This window comes from Rhinopithecus bieti, unplaced genomic scaffold (genome assembly GCF_001698545.2).
Source record: "Rhinopithecus bieti isolate Rb0 unplaced genomic scaffold, ASM169854v2 scaffold_5334, whole genome shotgun sequence".
In the NCBI taxonomy this organism is placed as follows: Eukaryota; Metazoa; Chordata; class Mammalia; order Primates; family Cercopithecidae; genus Rhinopithecus; species Rhinopithecus bieti.
This window is the reverse complement of record NW_016804848.1, coordinates 359,530-372,929: the sequence shown is the minus strand read 5'-3', so window position 1 is coordinate 372,929 and position 13,400 is coordinate 359,530.

Sequence of the window (13,400 nt, the reverse complement as noted above, 5' to 3'; positions counted from 1 at the left end):
AAAAAAAAAAAAAAAAAAAAAAATCACAGTTTTCTCAAAGAGGACAAAGAATATGAAGAGAAAGAAGTAACCTTGTCTTTATTTTCAGATAACATTATTTTGTATGTAGAACACTCTACAGAATCTACAAAATAAAACTTCTAGAATTAATAAGTAAATACAGCATAGTTGCAGTGTACAAGGTCATTATTATAAATTAAAAGTACATTTTATTTTAAAAGGAGCAATCTAAGTGATATTTACAAATTTTAAATTCTATTAAAAACATAATATACAGTCATAAATTTAACAAAATTAAATATTTGTATAGAGACAAATGTAAAACATTGATTAGAAAATTAAAAGATAAATAAGCAGAGAGATACTTGATAATCATGGATTGGAAAGGTTAATATTTTAAGATGCAAATTCTCTCAAGACTGATCTATATACTCAAGGCAATCCTAATAAAAATCTCAGATGGTGTTTTTGTAGAAATTGACAAGCTGGCTCTAAATTTTGTACCAAAATGCAGAGACCTAGGTTAATCTAACCCAATTTGCAAAGAAGAGGAACAAAGTGGGAAAACTCACACTCCTTGATTTAAAAACTACTAATGAAGCTATAGTAATCAAAAGAGTGTGGTGTTGGCATAAAGGTAGACAATTTGATCAATGAAGCACAATAGAGAATCCAGTAAGAGGCTCACACACACGTTAAACTGATGTTCATTGATGTCCCATGCAATCCAATAGGCAAAGTATAATCTATCCATCCTCCGTCCCGAACCTCATTCCTTACTTCAAATCATATACATATAGATAAACTGGAGATAGCCCTAAATGCAAGAGCTAAAATAATAAAACTTTTAGAAGAAAATATAAATTATTTTGGATTTGATGAAGATTATAAAATGTGATTAAAAAACACAAACTATGCAAAAATCTGAATGTTTTAATATCTGAATATTTTCCAATGACGGAAAAAGTTGGAATTATTTATTTAAACATTAGAACATAGGCTGGGCACAGCGGTTCATGCCTGTAATCCCAGCACTTTGGGAGGCTGAGGCAGACAGATCGCCTGAAGTCAGGAGATTGAGAACAACCTAGTTAACATGGTGAAACCTCATCTCTACTAAAAATACAAAAATATTCCAGATGTTGAGGTACACACCTGTAGTCCCAGATACTCAGAAGGCTGAGGCAGGAGAATCGCTTGAACGTGGGAGGTGGAGGTTGCAGTGAGCTGAGGTTGTACCACTGCACTCCAGCCTGGTCAATGGAGTGAAACTCCATCTAAACAAACAAACAAACAAACAAACATACATTAGAACATATGGACATCATCAAAATTAAAATTTTTAGACCTTCAAAATAAAACACCTGACTTCAAAAGAATATTTTCAAATCATATATCTGACAAAGGATTCATATCTGAAATAAACAAAAAAACTATCATAATTTATTAATAACAACTAAAAAGATGCTAGTTTTTAAAATGGGCACAATATGTAAGAAGCTATAAGAATGAGAAATAAATGCAAGGAAATTTGCTCAATCTCATTAGTCATGGGAGAAATGCAAATTTAACTGCAAGGATATCTTAACCCTACTTGAATGACAAAATTGGCCAACAAACAAAAAACTCTGTCTGCATTAGTATTGTTAAATATGCAGAGGAACTGGGATTTTCTTATCCTTCTGGTGGAAATGTAAAATAATATAGTAAGCTTGAAAAAATTAGAAATATTTATTAACTCTCAACCTTTTATAAAAATGTTGATAGCAGCTTTATTTGCAAACAACACAGATATCCACCAATAGGTAAACAGATTTCACAGTGATCACCACTAACTATGAAACTGCGTTATAACTCAGAAGTTTTGGCTAAGAAATATTTCACTAAGATTAATTTTGTCAATGAAAAGAGACATGCTAGGAAATACTGGATACCATTCTTTTCCACACTGTAGTGTTCTTACCAGTGGGAAGGGTGTAGAAGTTTAGCTGACTTGTAAATATTCTCTTAAAATGTGAAAATGATTCCAAGGTATTAAATATGTAATTAGACTTCATATGTGCTGCATGAATTTATATGGGCAGATTTTTTCTCAGTGAATATTCTCTTTATTATTCAAAGGTGTATTTTACCATTTTTGGTTTTCTCAAATCTTTTCAGTCACTTTTATGAGGTCTAATGTGTGTGTGTGTGTGTGTGTGCGCGCGCACGCGTGTGTGTGCCTATGTGTGTGTACATGTGTGCATATATATTTATAATATTTTATATATTAGAATACTTTTAAATATTAAGTATGAGGAGAATATATTTGAATGCAATAGAATTTATTCTGTAAAATATATTTGTAAATTACTTTGGAAAACAAAAAGCCTACATTAAAAAGAGTAAAGTGTAACGTCCTCACCCTTACCACTTAGAAGAGAAGGAAATAAGGAGATTATGATAAAATGCTTCAATATAACATACATACATAGAAACATACACACATATACACATGCATAGGACTAGTTTAATGAAGGCAATTCTCAGTGATAACCATCCACAGAAAGTGAGCCAAGGTTGATTAATAATATTTGAATTGGTCACAGAAAAAGATTTGGCCATATTTTCATAGGCCACACTGTTTTGTAAGAGATTATACTATAGTTACAGGGAATGTTAGAAGACTGCATCATAGAATATCGAATTTTTAAAAATTCTCCCGAGGGAAGAAGTTCCAAAAATGTCATAACTTCTGAAAATTACTAAAAGTGGTTGTAATTGCTACAGAATTTTTAGTGACTTCCTACCATCCCTTGATCTTAAACAGATATTTTTTAGTATTTTAAAATGCATATCAACTGAGAAGAAAGGATCCTGTTCTGTCCTTCTTTTCAAGAGACCTGGTCATAAGTGGCAAAAATCCTTTAGTTTGGAAGTCAATATTTACAAAACGTAGTCTTCATTATTTTCCCTTTCCCCAGATAGGAGTCTCTCATGGAGTTTTGACTGGAAACAAAAGAATAAACAAACAGGGTTGGAAGGCTATATTTTCTTCTGATATCGGGTCAGACTCTGGATGTAAGACTGGCCTTGGAGCCTAAGTTAAAATCACATTTGTTTTTCAAATGAGGAATTGATGTTAAATTATTGCATCTTTAATAACAGAAAATAATACATAAACACAAATATACACACAAATACATAATTTATTTGCTTGATTTTTGTCTAAAATGACTCACAAGTTGAGGATGAAAGATGATGCAAGGCTGAGGTAGATTGTTTGGGAAGACACATGTTTAAACCAATGAGCTACTTGCCAAATAACACTGGGAAAACAGCCATGTTTGGGAGATTTCAGAGGAGCCTTTGTCTTCACTCATTGTGGTTTATTAGGTAAGGTGACCATATACTTTATTTTTCATTGAGACAGTTGTTAAGTGTTCCAAGGAAACAGGAGGTGTGGTAATTCTATTAGTGGGGTCAATCCAAGGAACTATCAGATAACACTTCAAAAAACCAAGAATTTGAAGTTTATTATAAATTTATCTCAGATTTAAATTCTGGTCCTACCTCATAAAACAATATGGCTTTAGACAAATTTACTTAGCTTATCTGAACCTCTGCTTTTTCATTTGTTAAATGGTGATGATAGTCTTATCTTCAAGCATGACTATAAGAATTAAATAAATGAAGAATGTAAGGCTCTTAGCAGAGAACCAGGAGCATAGCAAGCATACAATAAAAGTTGCTTTTTGTCATTTGTGTTTCAAAGTAAGCCAGCTCAAACAGATGCTATTCTTTGAAGCTTTACATTCTGAAGTTTTGTTTTATTGAGAATTAATACTGTGCTTCCTTCCTCTGAGTCTTTAGAATACATTGCTTATACCTCTGTGCTAGCCAAAAATATATTATATTCTGTCTCAGGCTGTCACTGATTTTGTAGTTGTCTATTTTGTCCAGAATGTTGAGCCCTAAGGTCATATTATATCTATCTTTTTACCCCACACAGGGTTCATCCCTGTGCCTTGCATCGAGTAAGTATTCAATGATTGCTGAAAGCATTGCATTTAATTTATCATATTCCCATGGATTTAACAGCCCTTTATATTTTTCCCCTAATTTCTAGGCAGTCATTGGCTTCCCAAAATAACTTGTGTTTTCTTGATGATTAATTCACTATTTTTTAAAGTATGGTGATTTCAAAAAATATTCTAAAAGCAAATGTGCATTTTATGACTAAACACAATTGACCTTGATATAAAAATAAACACACTGAAGCAGAGATGTGAATGTCCAAAGAAAAACTCAGAATTGAAGCTAATTAAACATTCTGCCCTGTAGCCATAAACACTAATAAGTGAGCATTGCTCAGCTTCTTAAATCTTGAAGCTGACCATTCATCCTTCTTGGGTAGCATGAGTCTAGGATTTGGTATTGCTGCCAAGCGATGGTATACTTAGGAAAAATGGTATACTCAGGAATGTTATTCTTCCAAGCAGACTGGGCTTTTTCATTTATTTATTCACTCAATCAGTAAACAGTTATTGGGAACTCACTATGTGCCAAGGATACAAAGGGATACAAAAATGAATAAGATACAGTTCTTCATCTCAAAGCCTAAAGGAGAAAGATAGTAATGAATAAGCAGTTACAACATGGTATGGTGAGTACTGAGATAGAGCTCCATATAGAGTGAATGGCTAAGGATGGTTCCTAACTCAGAGATGTAGGATAGATCTATGTTTCAGAAGGGCTAGATGTAAGGTGAATTATGAAAATGATTCATTAAAAAATTCTAGAAGCAAAGCAGGTTTTTTTTTTTTTCATTCTGATGAAAACAATACAAAGTATTAAAATGATTAAATAACATACCCTATCAACTGGTTAGTAGGGCTACGATTTAGTTTTATGTACTCTGATTTTAAATTTCAGATTTTTACATGTGTTTTCTATTAATTAAAGTTAATACACATTTGCAGTTAAAGAATACTTTAAGTTAGGTTGGTTCAGCAATCTGAGACTGTATAAAAAATGTGGCACTCAATGGGATACTATTCATTCATATTGAAGAATCAAGTTCTGAAACGTGCAACAGCATGGATGGAGCTTAACACATTACATGCAGTAAAAAAAGCCAAATGCAAAAGATCACCTATTTCGTGATCACATGATTAGTTTCCTAGGGCTACCATAACTAAGTTTAAAAACTGAGTGGCTTGAAACAATAATTTATTATCTCATGGTTCTGGAGCCTAGAAGTCTGAGATCAGTGTTCCCTCTGAAACCCTAGAGGAGAATCCTTCCTTGCGTCTTCCTAGTTTCTGGCAATTTGCCAGCAATTCTTGGCAGCCCTTGGTTTGCAGCTGCAACACTTTGATCTGCTCCCATTGTCACATGGCATTCTGTCCATATATATGTGTCTTCTCTTCTTGGTAAGGACAAAAGTTATATTGGATCAAGAGTCATATTCCACTATGACCTCATCTTAACTAGTTATATCTGCAAGAGCCCTATTTCCAAAGAAGTGTACATTATTGGGGATTAGAACTTCAATATATCTTTTTGTGGGGACACAATTCAAGCCAAGGCATTCATTTATATGAAATATCCAGGATAGGTAAATACAGCATAGAAGCAGAAAATGGATTAGTGGTGACCAAGGCTCAGGGCTAGAGGGAATGGAGAACAACTGTTTAATGGATATGGGGTTTTCTTCTGAGATGATGAAATAGTTTTGGAGACAATTTTTAATGCTGTGCAACTTTTTCAATATACTAAATGTCATTTAATTGTACACTGTAAAATGGTTAAAATAATATTTTGTAACATGTAATTTACCACAATGGAAAATTAAAAAAAAAAAAAAGATGTTAGATCAAGTTATTCTGTTCTTTGATAACATTTTATTCATTTATTAATTTTTATTTTATTTTGTTTTGAGACAGAGTCTCACTCTGTCACCCAGGCTGGAGTGCAGTGGTGTGATCTTGGCTCACTGTAACCTCTGCCTCCTGGGTTTAAGCGATTCTCCTGCCTCTCCTTCTGAGTAGCTGGGACTGCAAGTGCCCGCTACCATGGCTGGCTAATTTTTGTATTTAAATAGAGACGGAGTTTCACCATGTTGGCCAGACTGGTCTGGAACTGCTGACCTCAGGTGATCATCCCGCCTCGACCTCCTAAAGTGCTGGGATGACAGGCATAAGCCACCACACCTGGCCTCATTTTAAACATATTTACCTTCCATTTTTATTACTCCACTCATTTTAGTACCCCATCCCTGCTACTAGTCAGCACGTTGCCTTTTGCTGTAGTGCTCTTACCTTTTGTCCTTGAAGTCTTCTCTACTCCAGATGTTAATTTTTCTCATTTAACACAAATTAGTCTACAATCTTTGTTCCTTTAAATTTCTACTCTCAAGTTTTATTCCGTGTGCTCATGGCTGAAAAGGGCAGTGCTGTTTTTCTTTCGGCTACCGGCGACTCTCCCCTATTCTTCTCCTCTTGTAGTTGGAGAATTTAACACTTTCACATAAAAGGTAGTCATTGGCAAGAATTTCTTATCCCTGAAATGAAAGCACGTGGCCATTTTCTACATATTGACTTTTGTTTCCCCTACTCTGTTTTACTTCCTTTTGCTCTGGAAACTCACTCACACTGGTGGAGACCAATCCTGCTGGACCATGAATCGTGGCAGTAAGCAGCTGGAGAATAAATTAGAAAGGAGGTGCCAGGCCAGAGTTTGTCTGAAAACAACTCCAGTGTGAAAAATGACCTTAATGCAATAATGTATGTAATAGGAGTTAAATCCTCCTTGCTTTCAAGGACAGCTTCTGCTAAACTCCTTTAATTCACATATTTTGCTTTCCTTATTTCTAAATCTTTAGCTGAGCAAGCAAATAATAGACACGCAGTACATTTATAATAATAGTAGTAGTAGGTTGGTGCAAAAGTAATTGCAATTACCAACTTAGTAGTAGTGGTAGTAGTAGTAGTAGTAGTAGTAGTAGTAGTAGTAGTAGTAGTAATAGTTAAAGTTGGGGAGTGTAACTTATTTCTCCCTAGTCTGATACATCTATGTGAAAGAATTTTGACTTGCAATATACTCCCAAGAATTTGTTGAGTGAAATTCATTGGTACACATTTCTGAGGTATTTTATTAAACTGTGGAAATCATTGCAAATTCATTATCTTTATTCTTTCCTATCTTCCCCAGATTAGTATGAGACTGCAGTGCCAGGTAAGGGGATAGGCTCTGTAGACTGAGACTTTCCATGATTGTGCTTTCAAGTTACACACTTGCAGGGGCTGGGGAATAAAGCTAGTAAGCCTTTTTGTCTGCAGGTCAAAGATACATTTTCTTTTTTTAGCCTATCAAAAATAAAGCTAACATTTTCTTCCTACTTATTTTGTTTACACTGATTCCAAAGTAGAGAGGTGCCAAGGGAGGAAGGGATAACTATTAACATTCTATTACTCCAGTTAGTGTTTATTGCACCTTTGTAACCTGTCAGTCATTGTGCTGATTTCTTTATTTGAAACATCTCATTCAATTTTCACAACCCTAAACTTAACCTAGAGACAAAGTGAAAAGAATTTCCTCTTTCTTCTTTAACAATTCCTTTCAGCCCTCAACTTAGGTTTTTATAGTTCTTTTCCTGTATCAAAGATACTAATTAACATGACCCTATTTCACCTGGAGACACATAGGATGGTAGAATAAAATCACCTCAGGATCATACCAATCTCAATATTTCTCAGACAAGAAAAGCCTTAAAGAACTAGATTACACAGGACACCTCAGAGGAAAGTCCAGGCTTACTAAAAACACAGATGGTCACCAAGAATATGAATTCATGCTTATTATCCCACTAACTTCCCTGTGAAGAGATTCATGATGACTAAATATAAGTTATTTGCTAATTTTAATTATTCAAAGTAATTCTTTTTCAAGCCACACTTATTCCAAAACCTCTCTTAACCTGCTTTCTGTAAGACGGATACGTTTTATTTGCCTTGCTATTATGAGTGCCCACTACAACATTGTTCCTGAATAAGTAATAACACGTATGTATATTCTTATACACTAGAGAAGCTTCAGAATTGTCTAAAGATTTTAAAATGCCTTCATATAAAAGCCGGCGAAACAGCACTTTCACTAGTACACAAATATCCAAGTTCTTTTTTTTTTTTTTTTCTTTTGAGACGGATTCTCACTCTGTCGCCCAGGCTGGAGTGCTGTGGCGGGATCTCGGCTCACTGCAAGCTCCGCCTCTCGAGTTCACGCCGTTCTCCCACCCCAGCTTCCCTAGTAGCTGGGAGTACAGGCGCCTGCCACCATGCCTGGCTAATTTTTTGTATTTTTAGTAGAAACGGGGTTTTACCATGTTAACCAGGATGGTCTCAATCTCCTGACCTCGTGATCCACCTGCCTTGGCCTCCCAAAGTGCTGGGATTACAGGCGTGAGCCACCGCGCTCAGCCCCAAGTTCTTAAAACATGTGCTTCAGAAAGAAAGCATCACTACAACTCCAGCTGAAATGTCTGTATCCAGTACCATGATATCATGCTTGTGTTAAGAACACAGACATGTGAAAATTCACATCTCCTTACAGGGAAACGAAGGAACAACTGTGGGAGAAAAATCAGGGAGATGCCCCTGATAAGGAACCACAGCCAAAAACCTGCTGGGTACTAGTTGATCAGTATCATTTACCTTCATATAGCCCCCACTTTGTCCACCCATCAAACAATTCACACTGAACTCCTAGGGAACCCTGAAGGAGCGTTTGGCTCAAGGTGACTACATCTGTGTAGATTGCCTTGTGGGTGATTTTTATTGATTTGTCTTCCTTGTCTCCCCTCATAGTGAGAACTGACAAATCACAATAGTAATCCCACAAAAATGAGTTCATTTGTTTAAACAGCATTTTACTTAGCTCTTTGTTATGCATATACACATATGGAAATGTAAGCTGGGTTTTGATAGCATACTGTGAAGTCCAAACTTGTTTTAATTGACTAATGGCCAATAATGGATGAGTAAAAAGGACAGACATTCTTAAATGTTAGTACTGTTATATGTTTGTTTGTCCTAAATAAACAATTTCAAGGAAAGCATCTTTATGAAAACAAACAAACAAACAAACATAGTATTTTTTTCAGTTTACACTTTGGCTTTGACAGACAGACAAGTCTAAATTGAAGTTTTCTTAAAAAAAAAGAAAAGAGAAAGGAGAGTGGCACTACCCTGAGAACAGGTTTAACAAAGCAGTAAAGAGACAAAAGGAGAGTGGGGGTGGGGGTGTTCCTCTGACTCGGGAGTCATTGGTATGTGTGGGGGTCATTATAAGCTTACATGCTCATTATACAATTGTTAACATGTGAAATCAGCTGTGTTTTGATGAATAACATATGCTACCAGGGAACTCAAAGTCTCAAGAAAGAAAGTAATTCCTGCCAGCTGCATAGCATTAGTGCTTACTCTTTGGAATAGCACCAATATGCCCTTTTCCATTTGCATCAAAATGCACAAAGAGAAGGGCAGTTGTTTCCAAGAGCCAAAATTGGCATTTTGGTGATCTTGGCTCAAGGTCATAAGAGAGCCATTTTGGTAGCCTCCTAGTCTATCAGTAATTGCCAGGCCTCCCAACATACTTGTGATACAGAGCCAAATAGGGCAACAAGCTAGTTGTCTGGTCAGAAGGAAAGGGAACATTCCTATGCTGTTTCTTTTATGTTTTCTTTTTTTTCCATAGTGGTGCAGAGCAACTTGGAACACTAGAGGGAGTTCTGATTTTGTTCAAAGTCCTGTTCTCATTTTTAAATTAAGTCGTTGCATAATTTTTAAAGTCAACTTTATTTCATTTTATTTATATTCATTTATTTATTACAGAGATGGGGCTCATGCTACATTGCCCAGGGAGGTCTCAAACTCTTGGCCCCAAGCGCTTCTCCCACCGTATCCTCCCAAAGTGTTGGGATTACAGGTGTAAGCCACCATGCCCAGCCTCTACTTACCTTAAATGACACAATGTTTTTCATTGCAGGTTACTAATTCATAGGGAAATTGATTTTTTTCCATTGAGAAAATGAGTAAAGCTTTCACTTTCATTTTGTGGAATAAGTCAAAGTACAGACTTCAAGCTTTAAAACCACTGATTGAGATGGATGTATATTGAGCCCTTTTGTCTACTCAGCTTGGAACATTCTCAGCCTCTTGATATATAAAATTATTCCAAGTTCAATGTACTTATGTGTTTACATGTATACATATGTATATATATGAATAATATGTCTATACCAAGTACTTGAATTTTTTCATATTTCCAGAATTGGAACAGCAAGTGAAAAGGTTGGAAATATGCCAGAAGTCTAGAACTGTTATTTCATCCAGAAAAGAAGAAAACATGAATTATATGCTTTTCTCTCTAAAGGTGTTGAGCGAAACCACCTTGTGAATTATCCAAGTAATAGTAATCCCACAAAAATGAGTTTAATTGTTTAAATAGCATTTTACTTAGCTCTTTGTTATGCATATACACATATGGAAATGTAAGCTGGGTTTTGATAGCATACTGTGAAGTCCAAACTTGTTTTAATTGACTAATGGCCAATAATGGATGAGCAAAAAGGACAGACATTCTTAAATAACATGTTAGTACTGTTATATGTTTATTTGCCCTAACTAAACAATTTCAAGGGAAGCATCTTTATGGAAAAAAACAAACGAACAAACAAACAAAAAAAACTGCTATAGTATTTTTTTTTCAGTTTTTACTCATCTTTATAATACAGTTATTAATTGCTTTCAATTATTTTCATTTATTTTAGTTCTAGAACAGACATGGAACCCTGAATGTTAAGATTTAGTTTTGTTCTGTATGAATTTAGAGTATGTAAGTTTTAGTCCACAAATGCAAACAGGCAAGAAATGTCATATTATTTTATGTTAATTAAATTGAATCTAACTCCAAGCCCTATTTCTAGATAATAAGAAATTCTAACACAATTATTATTACAACCATTCTCCTACCACAAGCTGTGTGAAAGATTCTGTGGGGTTTGGTATACAACTCCACAGAAGTCGTATTTACTCCAGGTAGGAGTAAAACATTTGGCGTAAAGCATTTGGGAAGCTCTCTGGTCTCAGGTCCACACTGTTCTGATAAGATGTCAATTGCATGCAGCTCTATGATCTGTTGAAATAAGAGAGCTCTGTATTTTTCTGTGGTTGAAGAATATTTTTAAGCTGTGGTACCTCCCAATTACATCTTTCAATCCCCTAGAGCTGCCACCTTTTCCTAAGGTACTGCAGAGAATTGAGTCACGTGGCCCAATCCCTTTAAAACCCAAGATCTTGCATTTATTTTACCATCTTTCAGCCTTAGGCCCATTGTAGCCACTATTTCTTCTTTAAATTACTCATCCATCTTGTTTCCCAAGAGAAACTTCTTGCCCCAGGAGCTCAGACTTTCTGAAAACTAAATCCAGGAAATAAAGTTGTCTGCAAACAACTTCAGCTTTCAGCTTTGTAACAGAAATCTTTCCTGAGTGAGGAAGAACAAAGACTTCTAACTTCTCTCTTGCAATAAGGATTGGGGCTGGGCGCGGTAGCTCACGCCTGTAATCCCAGCACTTTGGGAGGCCAAAGCAGGTGGATCATGAGGTCAGGAGTTCAAGACCAGCCTGGCCAGCATGGTGAAACCTCATCTCTAAAAAAATTCACCAGGCGAGGTGGTGGTGGGTGCCTGTAATCTCAGCTACTTGGGAGGCTGAGGCAGAGAATTGCTTGAACCTGGGAGGCGGAGGTTGCAGTGAGTCGAGATCACGCCACTGCACTCCAGCCTGGGTGACAGAGCGAGACTCTGTCACAAAAAAGAAAAAAAGAAAAGAAATAAGGATTAGAAGAATATTTTTAAAGTAATATGCAAATTAACATCTTAATATATGACCCTGACACATCTGTTTTTGTGTTTTCTGAAATTTCCACAATAAGCATGCATTATTTTCTTAATTAGGAAAATACTTTTTATGAAGTATACTTATGTTCAAATTATTGTAACTAGATGTGTTTAAGCAAATAATGTAATGAAAAGGATTTTTTTTTTCCAGAGGGGGACTAATGAACTACATGATCTTTGCACTTTTTAAACCCTGCATGATGCTGTTTTCCAATCCCACTAAGTTTTAATAATATTAGTTGCTTATATATTATTAGAAATAGGCAATCATTTGTATCTCATTTTGTGAAAGTTTCAAGTCTTAAAAGCATATAAAATTTCTTCATTTTTTTAAGTATCAAATTTGATTTCCACCTGTCAGGATACTTTTGAAATAAAAGCGACCAATCAACATTCTAACATCCAGGTATCTGGTAAAAGCAGAAGTTCATTTGCAGTTCTTGAAGTTGACTCTGATCTTTAATGACCGGTATGGCTAAAACACCAACCATGCAGAGATGTGTGTCATAATTCCTTAAGATACAAATAACCACCCTGATTCTGGGGTGCAAATCCAAATTTCCCCAGGTTGAATGGGATGGTCATTAGATATGTTTCTCCACCCAAATTTATATTTAATAGATGGGTCAAGGAGAACATATATTTCCAGTTTACTAATGGATTTGTTGAATTGGTTACCACCTCTTCTTATCACTAATAACTCAGCCAATTTTTGGAGCAATGAAATGCCAACAAAAAGAGACCCTTTTGATGCAAATTATAAGTTTCCAGATACAGTTGGTCCTCCATCTCTATAGATACTGCATCTATGGATTCAACCCACTGTGGATTAAAAATATTTTAAAGAATTTTGTCTCCACTGAACATGTGCAGACTTTTTTTGGTCATCATTCACTAAACAATACAGAAGAACTATTGATGTAGCATTTACATTTTGTTAAGTATTATAAGCAATCTAGAGATGATTCAGAGATTTTAAGTATATGATTTAAAGAGGATGGGCATAGCTTATATGTTAATACTATACCATTTTATATCAAGGACGTGAACATTCATGGATTTTGGTATCCTTGGGAGGTCCTGAAACCAATCTCCCTTGAATATTGAGGAACAACTATATAGTCCATCTCTTTTCAAGGTCTTTAATTTGTTCTAAGAAGTTTGCTGACCCAGATAAGTGGAAGATCCTCATAACATAGAAGCACTGGTCTAACAGAGAATTGTTCAATTGTTTGAACTGAATGAGTGTCCTAGAAATAAAGCTCACTGAAACATTTGAAGAATGGGCACTTGGTGTTTCTTCTGGCTGCTAGGTTACAAGTATCTTTAAGACCAGCTTCTTTTGCATTTGGACCGTATCTGTTTTGTATTTTTACTTTTGATGTCTCTACCTTAGTTAGGTTAGAATAAAATATTGGTCACTTTTTGGTAGATCAGCAATATCCGAGACAACTGTCTGT